This window comes from Vulpes vulpes, chromosome 1, assembly GCF_048418805.1.
Source record: "Vulpes vulpes isolate BD-2025 chromosome 1, VulVul3, whole genome shotgun sequence".
Lineage (NCBI taxonomy): Eukaryota > Metazoa > Chordata > Mammalia > Carnivora > Canidae > Vulpes > Vulpes vulpes.
Genome location: NC_132780.1, coordinates 26,764,857 through 26,777,044, shown reverse-complemented (window position 1 = coordinate 26,777,044; position 12,188 = coordinate 26,764,857).

Here is a 12,188-nt window from a genome sequence, read left to right as displayed (position 1 = left end):
GAACATTGATATACTATCTTCACAACTTTTCCATAAGTCTCAATACACTGTAAAAATAAAAAAAAATACCTTATTTAAAAAACCAATCATCACAAAATGATATTTGAAAAAAAAAGGCTCCCACTAGTCCCCATCAATAATTGCTAAGTCATCACCTCACTGCTCTAAAAATGTGCAAGTAAGTGAAAAGAATGAAACATTTATCTATTTTTCTGAGTAGACGACTGCTATATAATAAAAGGCTCTCTCCACATGAAATTCCAACTAATGAATGCAGAAGAAGGGATGGAATTATAAAATCATTTTGTGACCTCCTGTGGACTAAAATCACTTGAGGTCTGGTGGACATGAGATGTTATATTGGAAAGATCACACTGACACATCCCGAATGCTCTCGTGAACCTTAGAATTGCTGCGAGTGACACACTGAGAAATCAAATTCCTCATCTTGTAATGTGATAGGATGTTCTTGATACCATCTGGGAGGTATTGTTGAAAAAAATAATTTGAATTTAATCATCACTCTGTGTCTCGCTACCCCGTGTATAGGACACACACTGAGAAAGAGAGAAGCATGCGTAGTGATGCCACGAAGGAGCCATTTACCAAAGTCAGAATGTGAGGAATCTACAGGATGAATGATTCAGATCCTACCCGCCTCCCTGAAATAGCCAATGGGAAAATCTAAGGATGATAGAAGAACCAAATACAATTTATGGTTATTGTCTGGATTCTAATTCCAACAGCTCCACTGTGAAAAGATATTATTAAGATAATCAAGACACCTTGAATATGGACTGTATATTGGATACTGCAAAGAAATATTTTAATTTTAGGTGGGTTAATGGCATGATAAAGACGTAAAGAGAGAATAGGTGTTAGCAGTGCACAATAAAATATGTCCAGGTGAAATGGCATGATGTCTGAAATTTGCTCTGGAATAGTCCAGAAATCACAGCATGGGAGGGGAAATGAGTGACCCAAATTTGTCCGTGGGTTGATAATTGCTGAAGACGTTTGGTGGGGCAGGGAGGGCCATCACCCCGCAACATCAGCTTTGGATATGATTGAAATTTTCCATGGTATGAAAATTTTAGAATTACTCTAAACTATGTTGAATTATGATAATGTTGTGTTCTCCAGAAAAGAACAAAGATGTAAAAACATTCTCAATATTTATCAAGTGAATAGTGTAGATTACTTTTTTTTTTAAGATTTTATTTATTTATTCATGAGAGACACACACACACAGAGAGAGAGAGAGAGAGAGAGAGGCAGAGACACAGGCAGAGGGAGAAGCAGGCTCCATGCAGGGAGCCTGACGTGGGACTCGATCCCAGGTCTCTATGATCAGGCCCTGGGCTGAAGGCTGTGCTAAACCGCTGAGCCACCTGGGATGCCTAGATTACTTTTCTAAAGCAGCAACTTTTTCCTAAAAACACCTGGGCTGCAGAAATATCAGCCCTCCCACCCCCACCCAATCCCAACACAGATACTGTAAACCCAAGAGGAAAACAAAGAATGAAGAGAATGAAGGAAAAGCAGAGAGGAATGAACAAGAGGATGGACACAGAATTACTGGTGGGGACCTTTCCATCTCGTGAAAACGGATGCTCCAGCAAAACAAACAAACACGATATCTATTTTTAAATCTTCCAAAGTCATTATTTTGCCTAACAGTACCCTAGCAAGGGAGTCTCACAAAACTACGACTTTGTTTGATTATTTTCTTGATAAATATGTATTCTGCAGAAGGAGCATGTGGCTGATGCTAAGAACAACCACCCCGGGTGCCCCATGTCAGCCATTTATTTGTGTCCACGTGGCACAAATAATCTTCAAATGAGGCATCAAATTGTGGCCCCGATCTGATGGGAAGGATGGATTTTGGAATTTCACACAAGGTGTAAAATGAACATGATTCTTCATCCTTCTTGGAGGAGAAGAAAGCCAGTCCCGTCCCTGCAAAGGGCCGGCACCCCTTTGTGTTCTGGGAAACCGTCACTAGCAAGCATGCTGGCCCTACTGGGGTCCTCCGCTGGGGGGTCACAAGGTCACAGACAGACAGAGTAAAACTTGACCAGGAGGCGCTGGCAAATTTGTTGCCACTATGGATTCATTAAGAGTGTTTCATTTGCCAAAGTAATTTAGTTCTAGTTGTGCTTCGAATGTTAGTATTGGTGCCTAAATACATTTCTGTATAAAATATGGTCATTCATCTTTCTGTTCTTTACATTTATTGCAATTTTCTTTGCTGCTTTTCTTTTTTCCCCCCTTAGACGTAACATGAAACATCATACTTTTACCCTGTTTTTGTTGTGTGTGATTTATTATCTTTCTACTCGACAGAGAACTAGTTCCTTGACCACACTTGAGACAGGCTGCCCTGAGGCCTCTTTCGTGAGGCTCCCCCATGGTCCCCAGTCTTGGGCTGCTGAGCCCCATTTTCACAGACTCTTGTTGAAGCAGTTTATCAAGAATTCTCCCACAGGATGCACCTGTGGGGCTCAGTTGGTTAACTGTCTGCCTTTGGTTCAGGTCACGATCTTGAGACCCACATTGGGCTCCCTGCTCGGTGGGGGGTCTGCTTCTCCCTCTCCCTCCCCCTGCTCTTGCTCACTCTCATGCACACCAAATAAATAGTCTTTAAAAAAAAAGGAATCCTCCCACCCATGATATCCACACAAGCTCCTCTTCTCCAACCCTCATATCTAGTTAGGTTCCCTCTCTCTCACTTTCCTTGGTGAGAAGGTGAGTTTGAGGCTTGAACTCTTGACTGGCCACATTGCACGTTGCCTGGTCCTTTTTCAAGGAGTGCTCCGGGTGCCAGGAGTTTCTTTTTGGTTGAGAAGGTCTATCTGCCCTCCCACCCTTGGGTGACAAAGTCCTGAACTTCAGGGCATCCTGAGATCCACCCTTTTTCTCTCAGGACTTTGTTTTACTGCATTGCTTGTTGCTCTGAGGAAATCTGAGGCCATTTTGGTTTTCCTCCTGTTAAGGAACTTGCTTTGTCTGTTGGTGGTTGGAGGAAATTTCTCTTGTCTTCCATGAGAATTCACTCACATGGATAAAATCTATGTCAGTGTTGGGTATTTTATAGTAAATTTCCTTGGACCAATTGTGCCTTTGTGATCTGTATAAGCAAGTTTTCTTTTATCTCTGTAAAAATCACTTCATCCCATCTCCCAACAAAATTTTGCTTCCCTTTGGGAGATTCTTGACTACAAAGACATTAATTACCTTAGTTTTAGATGATCTATTTGTTCGTCATAATACATTATCTTTCCTTTAATTGCTTTAGTCAACTTGTTCCTTATTCTGTAAAGTGTTTTTTTTTTTAATCCTCTTTTTCTACAGCAGTAAGTTAATTCTGCTCTGTTCTCGTTTCTCTTTGCTTTTCCTATTTTCTTCTTGTGTTCAGAAGTATGTTGATTTTATTCATAACTTTCTAATCTCTATGATCTGTAATTGTAGCTGCTCTTATTTTAATACCCCATCCTTGAAGTCCTTTAAAAATAAACTCATTATTTATAAATTCATCCTTGCGGAGCAAAGTATCAGTGAGTTTCTTATTTTGTTGAATTTAGTTTTTTTTTCCTAACAAGATGCCTCATCTTTCTTTTACCTCTTTCCTTCCTTCATTCCTTCTTCTCACTCTCCTCCCCCCCCCCCCCCGTCTTTCCTTCTTCCCCTCCTTCCCTCCATTCCCTGCCTACTCCCCACTGTCCCATCCTTCCCCCTCTCCCTCTTCTCCTCGATGTATCCATGCTGCATAAATACCATGAATGGAAAGTGGCCCATCTGTCCAGAGCTTCTATTTGTCCTAATGTGGTGAATTCTCCTCGATCATCTCCTCAGGCTCCATAGACCCGCTTCATGCTCCCAGTGGAGCAATACGATGACTACATGTTCAGAACTGGAGATTCCAGGTAGGGGCTTCTGGGCTCCGAGAGGACTGTACACAGTGATGGTTGGTGTCTCTGTGCTCCTTGGAGTTAACTCCCGTATCTAAAATTCATGGTAGCCCATCCTATTCTGAGTTGTTCTGGAGTTGACATTAATCCCACCTGACCTCCCACCTTTTCTGGGTTGCTTTCTACCTTGGGGTAGGAGTACCTGTAGCCACCTGCACCTGTAGCCTCCATCCGCGGGGTGGCCCCTGCCCTCACCTGGCCATCTCCTGCTGCTTCTGCTCCCGCTGCAGGCAGAACAGGTTGGCTGGGAAGTGGCTGGGTCCCCCTTATGTTCCACTTACCTGCATTTCTATTTATTGCTCAAGATAATTCAGCCTTTCCTTTGTTTTTTCCCCTATTTTTCTTCCTTGAGAAAGTGACCAGTGTGGAATGTTCTGTGGTTGTTCTGATGTCCTGCTGTAACTACTGTGGAACAGGGACAGGGTAAAAGGCCACAACACTCTCTTTCCACCTGCACCCAGTCTGGGGCTCGAGGTGAGCTCCGTCCATACCCTCCTCAGTGCCTCTCTTCCCTCCCCTGTAGTTCCCCCCCCCATAGTTGTGGTTCCCTACAACTGATCCTTTGTTCCCATGGCAAGTTTCTAGAATAGGTTCCCATGACTAACCCTGCATTACAGATTTAAGTCCCAGATCACACGACACTTTCATGAGTTCCTCCAGCCACAGAGCCATGTGGCAACTCAAGACATCTGCAGAGGCTGACATGCACTCGACAGCTGGGTGCCTTCTGTGAGGCCCAGAGACACTTGTAAGAAGCAGATTGTGAGTGCGTTTCTCTCCAGCCATCCCTGGAGCAGCAGTGATAGCTTTGAAGTGTCACTCTTAGGGTTCCAGAATGCACTTTTTAAACAAGCAAATACTGTTGCCTTTCCTCAGCATCACCTGAATACCAAAGGATTGAGTTTGAGCAACAACTGGGTTGGCCAGGGAATTTGAGGCCCAATAACACACTCTGAAAATCACCTCTGCCCCTTCTTTGACCTGTTGGCCATGAGCAAATGTATGTCCATTGAAGGAGACACCAGGACATGGGGGCAGTTCGTTGGAAGGCTCTCGGCTGCTGGAGCAGGAGGATGGCCTTCCTGCCTTCGGCACAGTGGAGACAATCCATGGGCACAGCCTCACCTTCAAATAAGCAGTGGCTTCTCTTTCTTTTAGCTCTTTGCCTTTCTTCTGCAGTGAGTTATAAAATGTTATTTTCCAGTGCACCATTTTGTTATTCTTCTAATACATCCAATGATAGCACCATGCGTGGCATGCTTCCTATGGGGGGGGGGGGACTGATTTAGATACTTTATCAGCACACCTTCCAGTCACTGCTGCAACAACTCCACAAGCAATGTCCTGTGTGCTTGGTGGGGAGAAGGTCGAGCAGCAAGCAATCAGGTCACTGGTATCCCATAGCAGCTCCGGTGGAAGCTGCGTGCAGATGTGGGCTGACTTCAGAGACCACAGTCCCCCTGCTCTGGGTTCTGTTCCTGGAAGTCACGGCCCTCAGGATAGTGCTACACAGTACAGTGCAGTGACCACTCAGGGAACATGGTGGGATCCTCAGGACAGGAGAGTCCTGGTCCTGCAGCACCGACTCCCCAAGCCAGCCTCCCCTGGATTGTAAAAGGACATGGTGTTTCCCACTTGGCAGGGTTGTACCACCAACTCCAGATCAGCATGAGCCTCCACTGCTGCACTCAGCCCATCAGCACTGCAGGCCCATCCCCTACCTTCTGCTCTGTGTCTCCCTCTGAAACTTTCCCAAACTTCCCACATCTTCTGCAATTCAGAGTCTAGCACAGCATTTTAGTGCCTCTGGGTGAGGTGCTGCGTGAGGCGCTGGGTGAGTCGAGCCAGAGGGAAAATCCAGCTCGTTGTGCAGGACCACGTGTCAGCGTTAACGAGGGGGACAAGCCATCTGAGGGCTCTGGGTCCCAGGGGTCAGTCAGCAGTGCTGGATCTTCCTGAGGCCTCGGGACAGAACCTGCTGCAGCCGCTCTCCTGGCTCCTGCTCAGCAGCCCCAGTGTCCTTGCTCTGCAGATGCATCACCCGTCTTCTCCACGCCGTCACCTTCACGTCGTATCTCCCTATGTGCGTGTCTGCCTCTGGGTCCAAGCTTCTCCTTCTTCTAAGGACAGCTGCCCTACTGGATCAGGGCACTCCTTGAGGACCTTATCTAAACTTGATCATTTGTAGGAAAGAAGCTTTGCAGACAAAGTCACGTCCGCAGGTACTGGGGTTAGGATTTCAAATCTTTTTGGGTGACAGTCCCTCACAGACCACCTCATCTTTGTTCCTTGGGGCCCAGATGGCTGTGCCTTCCTTTCCAATTTACCAAGGAGCCTATTGGCAGGTGGGGCCCATTGCAGCAGTGGAGGCTTGTGCTGACCTGCTGTCAGAGGGGGGAGGTATGGGGGGTGGATGGGGGAGCATGGGGAGGCAGCCAGGGCATAGCAGACGCCCCCCACCTCAGGCCTCAGGCTTCCTGCACAGTAACTGGACTGGATGGAGTCACTCCTCGTGTGCAGGAGCATCAGAGACCTCCAGGGATGAGGGTCCCCAGTTAGAACATCATTTGAACAGGACAAGGTCATGCTCTAAGGTGGACTCAGAGACAATTGTGGCAGGGGTGGTGTGGGGAGGTGACTTTTCCATGGTCATGACGGATTATTCATAGCCTTTGGCACATTCTTTCTGCTGAAACTAAATGTGACTTTTCAGAACAGCCAGCAGAAATTTTCTTCACACTTTTTTTTTTTAAGACTTTATTTATTAGGACACCTGGGTAGCTTCGTCGGTGAAGCGTCTGCCCTGGGCTCAGGTCATGATCCCGGGGTCCTGGGGTTGAGGCCTGTATCAGGCTGTCTGCTCAGCGGGGACCCTGCTTCTCCCTCTCCGTCTGCCCCTTCCCTGCTCGTGCTCTCTCTGTCTCTATCTCTAATAAGTAAAATCTTAAAAAAAAAAAAAAAAAAGCTTCATTTATTTATTGATTTAGAGAGCGTGGCAGGGAGGGGCAGAGGAAGGGAGACAGGATCCCAATCAGACTCCTTGCTGATGACCCGAGCTGAACCCAAGAGTGGACACTTAACTGACTGAGCCACTCAGATGCCCTCACCTTCACATTTTATCAAAAAATTTGCTGCACGAATAACAAGAGAACGAGTATAAGATACCTTGCTGATGGGAAAAAAACCTTCAGAGACTCCTGATGATTCTGAGGACATGGGTAAGACATTGAAAGTAATTTCCCGCAGGGAAAGGAGGAAGAAAACTAACATTTATTGCTAATAGCCAGGCTCATATATAGAATTATTCCTTTAATTTTCATAATAGGAAGAAAGATATGATGATAGTGTAAGATGTAATACCAAGAAAAGCATGAAACATCCCTATTTTATAAACGAGATACTCACAGCCCCTAGGCAGTTTCCTCAGGTCACCATGCTAGTGAGATCCAAAATTGGAAGTGAAGCCTGCACGAGTCTAACCCAAACACCCAGGGTTTCGGCCCATGAGGAAATCATTTGGAAAAGTGTGACTTTCCCCTTTGAGTCAATAATTAACATTGCACAGTCAGCTCTGTGATTTCCACCCAGAATATTTATATGGCTACACATCCTGCAATCCGTTTTTTGTGAGAAAGATAAAATATTTAAAAATAATGTGTGAAATGAAGACTGACTCAAAACAAGTGAGTTTGGAGGTATTTCCTGGGAAAAAAATAAATGCATTTCCATCTAGGTCTGACAGCGTCGGCCTCGACAGCTGTATCTGCAGCACATCCGATGACCAGAGGCTTGGAAGTGGTGCCAAATCAAGCGGATTTCAAAGGACATTTCAATCAGACATAGGCTTCCAAGCATCTGTCATGAATTAAGTCAATGTGTTCAGAAGCTGGGGAGGCAGGAGAAGTGTCTTAAGAATTCACAGGAAAACAACCTCAAGCAGAACCACACCACAGGTGTGACACAGTGGCTGTCACTTGGAGGCGAGCCAGGCACAAGTGCATAAGTTACGATAAAATCCATGGAGACAGTAGTTAGCATTTCCTGAGAACCTAGGTGCCAGGGACTTTGCACACAGGATCTGCAACCCTCTTGTCAACAGTGGAAGGGGCAGGTATCATTTATGATCCTCTCTGCATAGAGGAGGAAACTGTCTCACATACGGCTCCCCGGCCCGAGGACAAACGCTGCCATAAAAGTAGCAACGCAGCAATCCTTGGGGCAATGACTTTGGCTTCATCTGGAGTCTCAGAGCCGCTGGAATCATGCCTTTAGATGTCAGTCTACACATGGCCGTTGGTCTCGGGGGTGGAGGGTGGGGTGGGGGCTGGTCTTTTGCAGGATTTCTCGGCTGCAGGTGGACACAGAGGTGTCCTTGTGTCACGGGAATCTCAGACACGAAAGTGGAATGTCACGAGCTGCCATATAGTGTTCTCCAGCTTTGACAGCTACTAGCTCGTGGCTCATCTCAGGGGGATGAAGTTTTTAATTAAGAGAAAAATCCAGATGCTCCTTGCATCAGCTTTCCATTGTCTGAGTTTGCCCATGTACAGGGACTTTTAGGGTTTGGGTCTAAGGATGTGAAGCCGTTGGTACAGGAAGGCAGAGATCCCTGCATTAAGAATCAAACTGATCATCTATACCCACAATTTGTTAACAGGGGCAAAGACCAAAACATTTAACAACTGCACATTCAGGAGGGGTACTTGGATCTGACACCAAATACTGGCATGTTTTTAACAAAGAAAAAGCCTTCCTGGTTATTTTTTCACTCGGGACCATATTCACCATCCTTGGCACCACAACTACCACACTGAACAGCCGTGAATCTGTCGTTTCACTAAGGATCTCGAGCCACCGCGCCCAGAGCTGTCAGACGAAGGGCAGGGGGATGTCAGGCGGTGGGGGGAGCGTGGGGGTCGCGGGGTGTCCTAGAAGGCAGCCTAGTCGAACCGCGTTCCCATCCCAAGTAAGCCCACTGTGCCGGCTCAGTGTGGCCCACCAGCCGGCAGCCCGAACCCCTGTCTTCCTTTACCATCTCCTTTGTTGCCCACTGTTGAGTAGGGCTCGGTGTCAGCTGCTATTTCACGGATATCCAGATGGAAGCTTGGCCTCGGAGCGGGTAACCCAAATCACCTTTCCTTCCCCTTCGCGCCAGCCACTCCCAGGACTCCACTCAGAGCCGTGAGGTTCTGACATGGAACCCCTGGCATCCCCGTCTTCTCCTGCCACCCCCCCCCCGACCCGGGTGTGTGTTCCCACCTAACGGGAGACTTCAGATCTTCGGCTTTTCTGTTATTTACTCATGACTCTACTTACCTCCAAGGCGTAGACCTGAGGATGCCCAGCTGTCTTTCCTCAGAGCCTGACTTACACACTGTCAACCTTGTTCCATGCCGGGCACCTGCTGTGCACCTGGAAAAGTGTCGTGTGACCTGGTGGTCTGGTGGCTGGAGTTAAGCCATCCATGGTCTCTGACCCCAGTCTTGCTGGTCATCTGCTCCTCTCTTCCTGGCCACTTACGGTGGCATTTTAAGACTGACCGAGGTTGAGTTTCTTTCTGCCCCCATGCCCAGCCCATGACTCTATCTCTTATTTTCTAGATGAAACAGTAAAGCTCTTCTCCATCTTGTTGTCCCTGCCACAAATACAATATGACATGACACCGTGTACCTGCCCTCCCTGTCCTCCAGCTCAGGGGAGCTCTCAGGCTCTCCCTCTGCTTGTGCTCTGGGTCTGTGCGTTCCTGCCTTCTCTAGGACACCGTTCTACTGAGGACACCCTCATGCCTGATCTTCGACCCCTCCCTCAATTCTACTCTTTCCTTGAAAGTCTAATTCCTTTTGTGTTTTGTGGGAGTTTTGATCAATAAAAGTCCTTTTTCTGTCTCATGGTTTTTGTTCATCTATCTCACACTCCTATGGAAGGACAAGCAGAATAGTGGCTCCTCAAAAATGGCTGTGTCTTCATCCCCAGAATCTGTGAATATGTTATGTCACATGGCAAGGGGAATGAATTTTGCTAATCAGCTGACCTACAGAGAAGGAGATTATCCCGGGTAATCCAGATAGGTTTGAGGCTCCTTCAAGGAGGATGAGGCAGGAAGAACGGTGTGCAGAGTAAGTCCATGGAGAAGGATTCAACGAGCTGTTGGTGGCTTTGGATACAGAAGGGACCATGAGCTGAGGAATATCGAAGATCTCTAAGCTGGAAAAGGCAAGGAAATCATTGTTTCCCTAGAGTCTTCAGGAGGATTACAGCCCTGCTGATGCTTAGATTGATAATAAGTGTGATCAGTATGTATTGTTTTAAGCCGCTAAGGCTGTGATCATTTGTTACAGCACCAGTAGGAAACTGATACGTACTTCTGCACATAGCCCTCTCCTGGACTGGTCTCCTTTTGACTTAATTGTTCAAACAACATAGATGCAATAGGTTCAGCACGACCTAACGTACATTTAAGTAATCACAGGGACACCTGGGTGGCTTAGTGGTTGAGTGTCTGCCTTTGGCTCAGGGTGTTATCCTGGGGTCCTGGGATTGAGTCCGCATCAGGCTCCCTGCATGATGTCTCTGCCTCCCTCTCTCTGTGTTTCTCATGAATAAATAAATAAAAATCTTAAAAAAACAAAAGTAAGTAATCACTTAGCTTTTTAAAAATATTTGGAAAATAAAATATTTACATGAATGTGAGTGTGTGTAATTTGAATTAGGATTAACCATTTGAAACTGCTATTTATGTAGGTCAAAACTGAATACTAGTGATTTCATATAGTTCAATTCTCTATATGGTAGACAAACATAATTATTGCACATGCCAACATCGCACCCCTGGTTCTAAGAACAGCTCATAGGGACTCTTCAGTCCCATTGAAATTGAATTCCACATTTTGACTTAGACTTTGGGAATCATTACTCCAAGGGGACAGACAGTTGGAAGATAATATATCCGCAAACCTGTTTGCCTTTCCTACCATTTCTTCAGAGAGCATTTAAATGATCAATAAAGCTGCGAGATAAAAAAGGGAACAAGTTTTATAGCAAATGTTCCAACCATTTTTATGTTCCTCCCACTTAGCTGGAGGGGAAAAAGCTAAGAAGGGAAGGAAAGAAGAAAAGAGGAGGAGGAAGAATGGAAGGAAGGAAGGAGGGAGGAAGGGGGGGACAGAGGCAGGCGAGGAAGACAGAAATAAAGTGCTCAAAGAAAAGAGGAGCTTTCAATATACACAGTTTTCATTCCCTTCAGATATGTTGTCCTTTTGAGAGATCTTTGAGAACAGGCTTACGATCCCCAGATAGTGATATCTGATGTCATTAAATCATCTATAATTTAATAATGCATTAAATTATTTGCCTCCCTGTTGCTATTGAATGCATGTCATTCAACTAGTGCAAGAGCCTAAAACTACAATAATGAAACATTTGGGTCTGAGTCTATGTTTTATCATCATCAAAGAGAAGACTTACTTGGTTTTAGGATTAAAGTCTTTTTATTTTATTTTACCACTGCCAAACTCAGAAAAAGCTGCATCATTCTTTGACTTATTTCTTTGGTATATTTCCAATGTCATGGCAGACTCTGTGTATCATGACTGTCTTTTGTGGGTTTTGTTTTGTTTTGTGATTTGTTTTTTGGCCGAACAAAGGAGATAGAAGAATATTGGGCTCATTTACAGTCAGAACTTCACAAAGCGAAGCAAAATTTTTACCTAGAGCAACCGTGATGACTTTGGGATCCAGTGCAGTTCACATCCAAAGTAAGCATCTTACACGGAATATTGTTAAAAAGAAAGTGAGGTGAGATTTCTTGTTCGTTAACTTCTATTGTTGTCATCGGTAACAGACTTCTTAAGGAGAGCATTGAGACTCACAGCCCAAAGTGCAGAGATTCCCCAAGTGCCTCCCACCGCCCCCACCCCGCCCCGACTGCAGGTTCCCCATCGACATCCCCACCCTTTGGTGCCTTTGTTACAATCAATGAGCCTACATCGACACGCCTTATCAGAGTCAGCAGTTTACTTTAGGGTTTGCTCTTGGTGTTGTACATGCTATGGGCTTGGACAAAGGGATAGTGGTATGTATCTACCATTGTACTAACATGCCCTAAAAATCTCCTGTGCTCTGCCCACACATGCCTCCCTCTCTGTTAACCCTGACAACCCCCGGCTTTCTATTTGCCTGTTCCAGAGTGTCATATAGTTGGAATTGTACAGTACA